This window comes from Meles meles, chromosome 5 (assembly GCF_922984935.1).
Source record: "Meles meles chromosome 5, mMelMel3.1 paternal haplotype, whole genome shotgun sequence".
Lineage (NCBI taxonomy): Eukaryota > Metazoa > Chordata > Mammalia > Carnivora > Mustelidae > Meles > Meles meles.
In genome coordinates, this window is record NC_060070.1 from 122,772,936 (window position 1) to 122,786,392 (window position 13,457).

Here is a 13,457-nt window from a genome sequence, read left to right on the forward strand (position 1 = left end):
TCTCCTTTTTGCAGTCAATGGTTTTGGGAAATAATTTTTTATCTGCATTCCCCTGCAAGTTTCTTTAACTCTCTCTTTCTCTCTTTCTGTCTCCCTCCTTTCTCCATGATCAGGGCTTCCTCTCATCCACAACACCTACAGTTCTTTTATCCCCTTAATCAACTCTCTGTAGCTTCTACCTTCATTGGTGTTTCCATTTTTCTCCTTCTAGATGTGAAGTTTTTTCTCTAAGTTCTCAGATTGATTTCTTGGGTGTTCAGAGTGGTTTGGTATTTATCTAATTGTGTTCATAATGGGCATTTTAATTGACATTTATAGTTGTAAGTTAATTTTCTAGATATATAATATGAGAGGTGTGGGGAAGTGCATCATGTGATTCATAGGTTTACATGTGACTCATAGGCCTTCTTCAATTCTGGAATTTATATTTCATGTTTTCCCTGTAGTTTTTCTTCATTTGCTAATGTCACATATGATAAGTATGAAAATATATTGACAGTTTCTAAAAAATTATTATCAAGAGTTTGATCAAAGGATCAAATTAAATTATGAAGATTGAGAGGCAGAAACTATCAGAATATAAGAACTAAATTATGGCAGATTTAAAGCATTGAAACCAAAATGAGAAAGAGTTGTAACAAATGAAATTCCTCAAACACGATATCAAATGCAGAGATATCCAAAAAAGTGAAATATAGAAATAAAGTTTGATAGAGCAAATAGAAAAAATATCTCATTTTATGAGCTTAAAGCGATAAATGTGATTTAATTAGACTGCAAATTATGTGGTAAAAATGAATGCTAATTAATGATAATCTTAAAGATGTTTATTTGTAGGAAGAAAGGTAAGAATAAAAAAAAACGATTTTATAGGTCATTTGTTGAATGAAAGATATGCAGTCATGAGAGGGAAAGAAATAAAGGGAGAGGAGTATGTATAAGAAGAATTTAAAAAATAAATCATAAATCAGTATTTTACAGGGTATTAGAGAGATAATAAATGGAACATGTATAGGTAGTTATTCACATCATAACTATAACAAAGATTTTAATATGATTAGTGTAATACTCTAAGGAATTAAAACATACTGAATTTATTTTTCCATGAAAAGAAAGGCTTATATTTTGAAAATGAAGTGGGGGATTGAATAAGGAAATGAGGAAATTGAGGATTTACTTATATAACTATACATATTTATAGAGTTTCCTAGCCATATTTAGCTAAATTTATTTTTAAAATTAAGGTTATTGAGGTATAATTTACATATGATAAATGTGCCTGTTTCATATGTTCTGTTTAATGACTTTTGACAAAAATATATACTTATGTTACTGCTCACAAAATCATGAAAGAATATTTCTGTTATATTAAATGTTTCTTAAGGGTTCTGTTTTAAGAAGGTTATGTAAGGGAACCCTAATCTTCTTCCTCCAGGCACAAACTGAATCTAAGCTACATATGGAAAAATTTCCTCTGAAAAATCCTAAAAACAAGTTCAGTGACTACTATGCCAAACAAAGAAGATCCTCACCAAACAAGTAAAAGAGAAACAATGGGAAACAATGTCACCCTAAACCCCACCACCAACATGGAAACCCACAATTGAAAGGGAACTCCAAACCTAGAACTTCTTCCTAAGGGGTAAAGGTTGGAACACTACATCAGGCACCGTATACTTTTAAGATCTGCATCTGAAAGATGAGTCTGAAAATATTTATCTTTGAAAACTAGCAGGGCTCACAACCATGATACTCATAAGGCTATAGTCATCCAAGAAGTAAGTCTTAATGTTTCACTCACTCTGATTCACCCACCTCAGAGCATAGCATGGAAGCAACAAATCAAGGGGTACCCATAATTTGTAAGGGAGAGCTTCATTCGCTTCTTGTGGGGTATTGGCCCAAAAGGCAGGCATCTTATTAGACAATTGGGTGACTGCTGTGATGCTGTCTAAGGACAGAGACTGGCCCAGGCAACATTTTTGTGCTTTCCCTATGTCTTCCTCAACTAGTGGGCAGCATTATTTTCTCAAATATTAGGTTTTTTTCTCTCTATTTCTTTTTTTTTTATTAATTAATTTATTTTTATTTGCTTATTTACAGCATAACAGTGTTCATTGTTTTGGCATCACACCCAGTGCTCCATGCAGTACGTGCCCTCCCTATTACCCACCACCCTCTCTATTTCTTTTTTGAAATTCCTTTCCCAGTGAATACATGTCTACTCTTTTTCTCTGTCTTACTCTAGCAAAGTAAAAATGCCTCACTCTAGCTAGTGGGCATCATCTTCACAATCTTTCTTTCCCACACTCCAGATCACCAGTCTCTTCTGGAAAGGAGGGTTTTTTTTTTTTCTTAAGATTTATTTATTTATTGTTAGAGAGAGAAAGAACATGCACAAGCAGGAGGGGTAGAGGGAGAGGAAGAATTCCAAGCAGGCTCTGCACTGAGTGTGGAACCTGATGTAGGGCCCAATCTCATGAACCTGAAGTCATGACCTGAGCTGAAACCAAGAGTCAGACACCTAGACGACTGCACCACCCAGGCAGCCCAAGGAGATTTCATATATGTCTGTTGACACAGGTTTTATTTCTGGTGCCATGGTTTTTGCAGCTAATATCCAAGTTCTTCCCTTGAGTGTCTAGTTCTGGTGGTCAGGAGTTCCTGGGTCTCACAGGACTGTAACATTGGAGAAACAGTTCTTAGAAGGCTTGCATATCCAGGGCATTACACAAACAGCAGACTGATACAGACTTCCACTTTTTCTATGAAAGAGGCAGATTTGCTTCTCTTGGAGATATAGCCTGAAGGACAGCTTCAGATAGTAGATGCATTTGAAACTCTGTTGTGCTTTAGGGAATGTAGACCAGTGTACATTATTTCTCACTGTCCCTTTGCCTTCCTATAGCTCACCAATATCTCTAAGACAGGATTTATACCCTCATCTGGAGTCTTGATTTTTGAGATTGCCACCTAACAGACACCTCTAGATCACTGGGCACAAATTTTCGGTGGGTTATATGTGTCCACTGAACTGTATGTATGTTCATACTTTAAAAGTTGAAGAAAAAAAGCTGCCGCCTGAGTTTCTACATGCCAATCAGACTAAATCTAGGTGTTAACTATAACCCTTCCTTTTGAAACACTGATAGGTGTTGGCACCCCCTTAACTACTGAGAGCCACTAAGATAAAATCAACTTTTTAGATAATCACAAAGGTTTGAGAAACAAGATCTAAGGCAGAGTCAAACAACAACTTTTATCATCTATATGTGAACACTCCTTCAAGAATGGGAGAGATTAAAGTTCCATATAATACACAGAAACCAGTCCAGAAAGTCAAACACAATGAGGAAACAGAATAGTAAGTTACAAATGTACAAGATAAAACTCAGAAAAAAAAATCCTTGATGAAACAAAGATAGGTAATTTAACTGGTAAAGAGTTCAAAGTATGATTATCAGAATGCACACCAACTTGGGCGCCTGAGTGGCTCAGTGGTTTAAGCCTCTGCCTTCGGCTCAGGTCATGATCCCAGGGTCCTGGGATCGGGTCCCGCATCGGGCTCTCTGCTTGGCGGGGAGCCTGCTTCCTCCTCTCTCTCTCTCTGCTTGCCTCTCTGCCTACTTGTGATCTCTCTCTGTCAAATAAATAAATAAAATCTTAAAAAAAAAAGAATGCACACCAACTTGAAGAAAGAATGGATTAACACAGTGAAAACATCCACAAAGATAAAAAATATAAGAAAGTCACAAATAGAAATATTGGAGCCAAAGAATACAATAACTAAATGGAAAAATACACTGGAAGGAATGAACAGCAGGCTAAATGAAGAGAAAAAAAAGGATCAGTGACCTCCAAGACAAGGCAGTGGGACTCACTCAAAAAGAGCAGAAGAAAGTAAGAAGAATGAAATAAGTAATATAGTTTAAGGGACTTATGGCACAATAAGCAGATGAAAATATTCACAGTATAGGGATTCTAAAGAAGAGAGGAAATAAAGGGCAGAAAACTTAATGACTGAAAATTTCCCTAACCAGAAAAGAAATAGACACCTAGATGTAGGAAGCCCAGAACTCCAAATACAATGAAATCAAAGAGGGGCACCTAGGTTAAGCAGTCAACTCTGATTTTTGGCTCAGGTCATGATCTCAGGGTCCTGGAAGCCCTGCATTGGGTGCCATGCTCAGTGAGGAGTCTGTTAGAGGATTCCTTCTCTTCCTCTTCCTCTGCCCCTCCCTCCACTCATTTTCTTTCTCTTTAAAATAAATAAACGAATCTAAAAAAGAAAAAAAATGATCTCAAGGAGACTGACACAAAGACACATTATAATTAAAGTGTCAAAAACTAAAGACAGAGAAAAATATTAAAAGCAGCAAGAAGAAAATCCCAACTTGCTATGTATAAGGGAATTCGCATTAGAGTATCAGCATCTCTTAGCAGAAACTTGAAAGCCAGAAGTGAGTGGCATGATACATTCAAAATGCTGAAAACAAAACAAAATAAAACAAAACAATACTTTTTACCAAGAAACGCTATTCAGCCAAGTTATCATTCAAAATTGAAAGAGAGTTAAACAAGTTTCCAGACAAGGAAAAGCTTAAGGAAATCATCATCACTAAACTTGACATAAAAGAAATATTAAAGGGACTTGTTCAAACCAAAAAAGGGGACAATAATTACTACACTAATAACCAAAACAACAAACATATGAAAGCATAAATCTCATTAGTAAATACCCAACTTGCATACTGCACCTTGCCACTCCTTCCAGCCAGGCCTATCTGCTGGCTTGTAGGTCCCTTCCCCCAAAATCTTGGGGCAAACCTTGCCAACACTATGTTTCCCTACCTCCTGTGGACAACACACACACCTTGTTAAGACTGCACCTTCCACCCACATATGCATTGCAAAGTGACCCGGGCCAAGCTGATCTGCAGGGTAACTGTGCATCTCCTGTGCAAAAGGACCAAGACCACCTTGATAAAAGTGTGTGCCCCACCCACTACTTTAAAGAGCAAGAGACATACTTGACTTTCCCAATACACAGAAACAGAAACAGAGAATTAGGCAAAAAGAGAAGAGAGAGGAACATTTTCCACGTGAAAGAACAGGGGGAAAAAATCACATCAAGCAACCTAAGTGAAATGGAGAAAAGTAATATGCCTGAAAGAGAATTTAAAAAAATGATTATAGATAGTCTCTTGCATTAAGAAAAAAATGGAGGACATCAGCAAGACCTTTAACACAGAGATACAAAAGAACCAATAAAGGTGAAGAACAAAATAATTAAAATTAAAAATACACTACATGGAATAAATAGCAGGCTACAGGAAGAAGAAAACAAATGAGCAACCTGGAGGACAGAGAAATGTAAAGTAATCAAGTTGAGCAGATGAGGGAAAAATGTTATGCAAACAAGAATAATCTTAGGGAACTCACTGACTCCATCAATCATAAGATTTTAATTATAAGGATCTTAAAAAGAGAAAAGGGAAAAAAGGAGGAAGAAATTTTATTTGAAGAAATAATAGCTGAAAACTTCCAGATTTGAGGAAGGAAACAGAAATTCAGATCCAAGAGACACAGAGATTCCCCAACAAAATCAATCTAAGGAAGTCCACATCAAGGCACATAGTAATTAATGGCAAAAAAAAAAAAACAAAACAATAAAGACAGAATTTAAATAGCAGCAAGAGAAATAGAAAACAATTACACACAAAGGAAACCTTATAAACTATCAGTGAAATTTTAAATGGAAAGTTTGCAGCCCAGAAGGGAGTGGCATGACCTATTCAATGAGCTGAAAGGAAAAAAAAATCTGAAACCAAAAATTCTCTATCCAGCATGGCTATCATTTAACATAAAATGAGAGATAATGAGTTTCCAAGACAAATGAAAGTTAAAGGAGTTTATGACCAATTAAACCAGCCCATCACAAATGCTAAATGGGACTCTGGGTGGAAAAGAAAGACTATTCCTAAGAGTGAGGAAAGTAGGAACCACAGAAGCAATAAAATAGGTATATTGACAAAAATCAGTGAAGGGACTCACAAAATAAAAGGATATGAAGTATGACACCATAGACTGCTATATACAGAAGATGTTTTTCTTTTTTTTTTCTTTTTTTTTAAGATTTTATTTATTTATTTGACAGAGAGAGAGATCACAAGTGGGCAGAGAGGCAGGCAGAGAGAGAAGGGGAAGCGGGCTCCCCACTGAGCAGAAAGCCCCATGTGGGGCTTGATCCCAGGACCCTGAGATCATGACCTGAGCTGAAGGCAGAGGCTTAACCTACTGAGCCACCCAGGCGCCCCTATACAGAAGATGTTATAGACAAACCACAGATCAAAAACTAGAAAGAGATGGGAAGAAAGAAAGAAAGAAATCCAAGTATATCACAAAGAAAGCCAACTTAAGATGAGAGGAGTACAAAGGAAGAAAGGAGAAGAGCATCCACAAAAACGAACACAAAACAAATAACAAATTGGTAATGAACACATGCCTATCAATAATCAATTTGAATGTAATTGGACTAAATGCTCTAATCAAAATGCATAGGTGATGGAATGGATAAAAAAACAAGACTCATATATATTGTCTACCATAGACTCACTTCACACCTAAAGACATGCTCAGATTGAAAGTGACGAAATGGAGAACAATTATCATTTAAATGAATATGAAAACCAGGTGGTGGGTAATAGGGAGGGCACGTACTGCATGGAGCACTGGGTGTGATGCCAAAACAATGAACACTGTTATGCTGTAAATAAACAAATGAACGAATAAAAAAAATAATTAAAATGCAAAAAAAAAATAAATAAATGAATATGAAAAATGTATGAGGGTAGTAACACTTATCATAAAAGGTTGACTTTAAAACAAACACCATAACAAGAGACAAAGGACACTATATAGTATATAGACATTAAGAGGACAATCAAACTAGAAGACATAACAAAGGAAAATATTTATGCACCCAACAAGGGAGCACCCAAATACACAGAACACTTAATAATAAATATGAAGTAACTAATCACTAGTAATACAATTGTATTGGGGAACTTTAATACTCCACTTACATCAATGGACAGATCATGTGAACAAAAAATAAAAAAGGAAATCATTACTCTGAATGACACATTGGACCAGATGGATTTACCAGGTATAGTCAGAACATTCCATCCTAAAATAGCAGAATACACATCCTTTTCAAGTGCACATGGAATGTTCTCCAAAATAGATCACATTTTAGGTCACAAAAGAAACCTTTAAAATTTCAAAAATATCAGTTATACAATGCATCTTTTTTTACTATACCACTATGAAACTAGAAGAACAAGATAAAATCTGGAAAGAGCACAGATACATGAAGTTAAATAACATGTTACTAAACAATGAATGGTTAACCAAGAAATCAAAGAGGAAATAAAAAGATACAAGGAGACAAAAATGAAAATAGAAGAATGCAAAATCTTTGAAATGCAGTGAAAGTGGTTGTAAGAGGGAAGTTTATAGCAATATAGGTCTTCCTCAAGAAGCAAGAAAGTATTTAAATAAACAATCTATCTTTACAACTAAAGGAATTAGAAAAAGACAAACTAAACCCAAAACCAACAAAATGAAGAAAATAATACAGGTGAGAGCAGAAATAAATGATATAGAAATAATTGATATAGAAATTTAAAAAATAGAACTAATCAATGAAATCTGGAGCTGGTTCTTTGAAAAGATCAATAAAATTGATAAATGTTTAGTCAGAGTCATCACAGAGAGAGAGACATCTTAAATAAACAAAAACAGAAATTAAAGAGAAGGAATAACAACTTATATCACAGAAATACAAAGATTGTAATAGACTATTATTAAAAAAAATTATGTGGGAGCACCTGGGTGGCTCAGTGGATTAAGCTGCTGCCTTCAGCTCAGGTCATGATCTCAGGGTCCTGGGATCGAGCCCCGCATCGGGCTCTCTGCTCAGCTGGGAGCCTGCTTCCCCCTCTCTCTCTGACTGACTCTGCGTACTTGTGATCTTTCTCTCTTTCAAATAAATAAATAAAAATCTTAAAAAAAATTATGTGTCACTAAACTGGACAACCTAGAAGAAGTGAGTAAATTCCTAGAAACACACAACCTATCAAAATTGAAACAGAAGGAAATAACAAAATTTGAGTGAACCAATTACTAGCAATAAAATTGAATACGTAATTAAAAACAAAAAAACTCATAACAAAGGTCCAGGCACAGCTGGCTTCACAGGTGAATTCTACCACACATTTTATGAAGAGTAAATAACTATTCTTCTGAAAAATTTCAAAAATAGAAAACGAAGGAAAACTTCCAAGTTTGTTCTATGAGGCCCACATTATGTTGATACCAAAACCACTGAAGCACACAACAACAACAACAAAACACAACTACAGCCTAATAACTCTGATGAACATGGATGCAAAAATTCTCAACAAAATATCAGCAAATCAAATCCAACAATACATTAAAAAAATCATGTGATCAAGTGAGATTTATTTCTGGGATGCAAAAGTGGTTTGATATTTGCATATCAATCAATGTGATACATCACATCATTACGAAAAGATTTAAAAAACATTTGATCATCTCAGTAGATGCAGAAAAAGTATTTGACATAGTACATTTATTAATAATAAAACCCCTTAACGATATAGGTTTAGAGGGGACATACCTCAACATAATGAAGCCTATCTAAGCAAACATCATACTTAATGGGAAAAAAAAAAACAGAATTTTCCTCCCAAGGTCAGGAACAAAACAAGGATATCCACTCTCACCATCTTTATTCAACATAGTACAGGAAGTCCTAGCTCTAGGAATCAGACAACAAAAAGAAATAAAATGTATCCAAGTTAATAAGGAAGAAGTAAAACATTCACTATTTGCAGATGACATATACTATATATAAAAAACCCTAAAGACTCCACTGAAAAACTACTAGAACTGATAAATGAACTCAGTAAAGTTGCAGAATACAAAATCAATGTACAGAAATCCATTGCATTTCTATACAGTAATAATGAAGAAGCAGAAAGAGAAAGTCACAGAACAATCCGATTTACAATTGCACCAGAAATTATAAGATACCTAGGAATAAACCTAACCAAAAAGGTGAAAGACTTGAAAACTATAAAACACTGATGAAAAAAATGATGACACAAAGAAATGGAAAGAAACCCCATGCTCATGGACTGGAAGAACAAATATTGTTAAAATGTCCATACTACCCAAAGTAATCTATAAACATAATGCAATTTCTATCAAATATTTCTATCAAAATACCAACACTATTTTTGACAGAACTAGAATAAACAATCTTAAAATTTGTATGGAACCACAAAAGATCTGGAATATCCCAAATATTTTTGACAAAGAAAAGCAAAACTGGAGCTATCATAATTCCAGACTTCAAGTTATATTAAAAGCTATGATTCAAACAGTACTGGATTAAAAATAGACACAAAGATCAATACACCAGGATAGAAAACCCAGAAATTAAGTCAAATCTAAAAACTTAAATCATTAATTTAATTACATAAATTATTCAATCTATTATTTAATATTAAAGGAATTAATACATTAATTTAACTATTTCATTTAATTAATATTTACAAATTAAATTATTTATTTTATTTAAAAATTAAAAAATTAAATTAAATCCACAATTATATGGTCAATTGATCTTCAATGAAAGACAAAAGAATACGTACTAGGAAACAATAAGTCCCTTCAAAAAATGTTCGTAACACTGGTCAGCTACATGTAAAATAATGAAACTGAAATACTTTCTTACACTATTTTTACAAAAATAAGTTCAAAATGGGTTAAGGACCTAAATGTGAGTCCAGACACCACAAAAATCCTAGAAGAGAGTGTAATTTTTCTGACATCAGTTGTAACAACATTTAACATGTTTAACAACATTTAACATGTTTCCTAGCCTCTGCTGAGGAAAGCAAACATAAATCTTTAGGATTACTTTAAAAAAAGAAGCCTCTGCACAGTGGAGGAAACAATCAACAAAGCTAAAAGTCAGCCTTCAGAATGGAAGAAGATATTTGCAAATAACATATCTGATAATGGCTTAGTATCCAAAAAAATATAAAGAACTTTTACAACTCAACACCAAAAAGCAAATCGGTTTAAAAAATGGATAGGAAACATGAACAGACATTTCTCTGAAGACATCCATATGGCCAACATACACATAAAAAGATGCTCAAAATCACTCATCACCAGGGAAATGTAACCAAAACCACAATGAGATATCACCTCACATCTGTCAGAATGGTTAAATAAAAAACAGAAGAAACAGCAAGTGTTGGTGAGTATGTGGAGAAATACGAGTACTTGTGAACTCTTGGTGGAATCCAAATTGGAACAGCCATTGTGGAAGATGGCACAGAGATTCCTCAAAAACATAAAAATGCAATTACCATATGATCCAGTAATTGCACTACCAGGTATTTACTCAAAGTAAACAAAAACATTAATTCAAAGAGATACATGCACCCTTTTTAAATAGCAGCATTATTTACACTAAGATATGGAAGCAGCACAAATGTCCATTGATAGAAGAATCAATAAAGAAGTGGTGTATACATATACAGTGGAATAATAGCCGTAAAAGAGAATGAAATCCTGACATTTGCAAAAACATGGATAGATCTAGAAAGCATGATGCTAAGCAAAATAAGCTATTTGGTGAAAGACAAATGCCATATACAAATACTTCTATGTGGAATTTAAGAAATAAAACAAATGAACAAATGAAAAAGAATAGAGGCAAACCAATAAACAGATTTTTTTTTAAATTTCTTTTCAGCGTAACAGTATTCATTGATTTTGCACCACACCCAGTGCTCCATGCAATACGTGCCCTCCCTATTACCCACCACTTAGTTCCCCAACCTCCCAGCCCCCGCCACTTCAAAATCCTCAGGTTGTTTTTCAGAGTCCTTAGTCTCTCATGGTTCATCTCCCCTTCCAATTTCCCACAACTCCCTTCTCGTCTCCATCTCCCCATGTCCTCCATGTTCTTTGTTATGCTCCACAAATAAGTGAAACCATAAGATACATGACTCTCTCTGCTTGACTTATTTCACTCAGCATAATCTCTTCCAGTCCCGTCCATGTTGCTACAAAAGTTGGGTATTCATCGTTTCTGATGGAGGCATAATACTCCATTGTGTATATGGACCACATCTTCCTTATCCATTCGTCCGTTGAAGGGCATCTTGGTTCTTTCCACAGTTTGGAGACCATGGCCATCGCTGCTATAAACATTGGGGTAGAGATGGCCCTTCTTTTCACTCCATCTGTATCTTTGGGGTAAATACCCAGTAGTACAATTGCAGGGTCCTAGGGAAGCTCTATTTTTAATTTCTTGAGGAATCTCCACACTGTTCTCCAAAGTGGCTGCACTAACTTGCATTCCCACCAACAGTGTAAGAGGGTTCCCCTTTCTCCACATCCTCTCCAACACATGTTCTTTCCTGTCTTGCTAATTTTGGCCATTCTAACCGGTGTGAGGTGGTATCTCAATGCGGTTTTAATTTGAATCTCCATGATGGCTAGTGATGATGAACATTTTTTCATGTGTCTGATAGCCATTCATATGTCCTCATTGGAGAAGTGTCTATTCATATCTTCTGCCTATATTTGGATATGATTATCTGTTTTGTGTGTGTTGAGTTTGAGGAGTTCTTTATAGATCCTGGATATCAACCTTGTATGTACTGTCATTTGCAAATATCTTCTCCCATTCCGTGGGTTGCCTCTTTCTTTTGTTGACTGTTTCCTTTGCTGTGCAGAAGCTTTTGATCTTGAAGAAGTCCCAAAAGTTTATTTTCGCTTTTGTTTCCTTTGCCTTTGGAGACATATCTTGAAAGAAGTTGCTGTGGCTGATATCGAAGAGGTTACTGCCTATGTTCTCCTCTAGGATTCTGATGGATTCCTGTCTCACGTTGAGGTTTTTTATCCATTTCAAGTTTATCTTTGTGCATGGTGTAAGAGAATGGTTGAGTTTCATTCTTCTACATATCGCTGTCCAGTTTTCCCAGCACCATTTACTGAAGAGACTGTCTTTTTTCCACTGTATATTTTTTCCTGCTTTGTAGAAGATTATTTGACCATAGAGTTGAGGGTCCATATCTGGGCTCTCTACTCTGTTCCACAGGTCTATGTGTCTGTTTTTATGCCAGTACCACGCTGTCTTGGTGATCACAGCTTTGTAGTAAAGCTTGAAATCAGGTAACGTGATACTGCCATTTTGTTTTTGTTTTTCAACATTTCCTTAGCAATTCAGGGTCTCTTCTGATTCCATACAAATTTTAGGATTATTTGTTCCAGCTCTTTGAAAAATACCGGTGGAATTTTTTTTAATATTTTATTTATCTGACAGAGAGAAATCACAACTAGGCAGGCAGAGAGAGAGGAGGAAGCAGGATCCCCACGGAGCAGAGAGCCCGACGTGGGGCTCAATCCCAGGACCCTGGGCTCATGACCTGAGCCAAAGGCAGAGGTTTCAACCCACTGAGCCACCCAGGCTCCCCTACCGGTGGAATTTTGATCAGAATGGCATTAAAAGTATAGATCGCTCTAGGCAGTATAGACATTTTAACAATGTTTATTCTTCCAGTCCAAGAGCATGGAATGGTCTTCCATCTTTTTGTGTCTTCTTCAATTTCTTTCAGAGTGTTCTGTATTTCCTCGAGTACAGATCCTTTACCTCTTTGGTTAGGTTTATTCCCAGGTATCTTATGGTTCTTGGTGCTATAGTAAATGGAATCAATTCTCTAATTTCCCTTTCTGTGTTTTCATTGTTAGTGTATAAGAAATCAACCAATTTCTGTACATTGACTTTGTATCCTGCCACCTTTCTGAATTGTTGTATGAGTTCTATTAGTTTGGGGGTGGAGTCCTTTGGGTTTTCCATATAAAGAATCATGTCATCGGCGAAGAGAGAGAGTTTGACTTCTTCATTCCCTGTTTAGATACCTTTTATTTCTCTTTGTTGTCTGATTGCCGTTGCTAGGACTTCTAATACTATGTTGAACAAGAGTGGTGAGAGTGGGCATCCTTGTGTTCCTGATCTCAACGGGAAGGCTTCAAGGTTTTTCCCATTGAGGATGATATTTGCTGTGGGTCTTTCATTGATAGATTTTATGAAGTTCAGGAATGTTCCCTCTATCCCTATAGTTTGAAGCGTTTTAATCAGGAACGGATGCTGGATTTTGTCAAATGCTTTTTCTGCATCGATTGAGAGGACCATGTGGGTCTTCTCTCTTCTCTTATTGATTTGTTCTGTCAAATTGATTGATTTGCGAATGTTGAACCATCCTTGTGACCCAGGCCATGGTGGATCATCTTTTTAATGTGCTGCTGGATCCTGTTTGCTAGGATCTTGTTGAGAATCTTTGCAT